The following is a 991-nucleotide window of genomic DNA, read 5'->3' as shown; positions in this document are numbered from 1 at the left end:
TTACGGCGGAAGCAGGGTGCCATAAAGCAGACCCGCTTTACGTCGCGCTTGTACGACAGGCGTTAGAACTTCCTGCTTCCCATTCCGCCCCCTAGCGAGGCTCTTTGGAAGCACGTGCACGCATGCGCAGCTTTTCTCTGAGCCCCGTCAGGCAGGCAGGCAGGGAGGCTTCGGGCTTCCCCAGGTGGGTAAATGGGTGGGTGTACTTCGTGCGTCTGTTTTGGCTGTGAGAATCAGCCTGCATAAACGTGTAGTAACTGAGATGGTTGAATGCAGTGCCTTTATATTATGCCATAATACAAATACCAACTAACATTTAAGGCTGCCGGTGCATCTCCATTCATCCTCGCAACAGTAAACAAATAGGCCTTGTTAATAAGCCTGATATTGGAGATGAGAAAGCTGATGCTTACAAAAGGTTACATACACACTAGCAAGAGAGGAGATGGAAACCTAATTCTCTCTGATGCGACCACAGGCTCTTTCCACTAGGATCTGCCACATGCGTGTGCTACGTGAAGAATGAGGACGCAAGGCTGAGATTCCCGCCCTTACCCTAACCCCCTCATTGCCTGAAAGTATCGCAAGGGCCCTTGGTAACACATCTGTCCTGGCATTTTTCATGTTATAAAAGCAAAAACACATCCAGAGAGGTAAAGTGACTTTCCTAAATCACCCGGAGAGTCGATGTTAGAGAAAGCAGTAAAACTCAATAAAGTGTCTCAAAACTGAATTGGGGCAAATTGGGATGGAAAACTTTTAAAGGGTAAGTAACTTTTCTGTATCTGGGTCGTGGTGGTGGTTACACCTGGTATACAATTACCAAAATTAATCAAACTGTACCTTTAAAATTGGTACATTTTAATGCAAGTAAATAATAATCTCAATAAACAAAGAGGTAAAAACAGCGCAACTGGACTTAATACTCTAGAGACAGGCAGAGTGTGCAGGGATACTTAAAAACCACAGGATAGGGCTTCCCTGGTGGCGC

This window comes from Mesoplodon bidens (genome assembly GCF_964165515.1).
Source record: "Mesoplodon bidens genome assembly, contig: HAP1_SCAFFOLD_190, whole genome shotgun sequence".
Classification (NCBI taxonomy): domain Eukaryota; kingdom Metazoa; phylum Chordata; class Mammalia; order Artiodactyla; family Ziphiidae; genus Mesoplodon; species Mesoplodon bidens.
The sequence above is the reverse complement of the archived record's forward strand: the minus strand, read 5'-3'. Positions refer to the sequence as shown.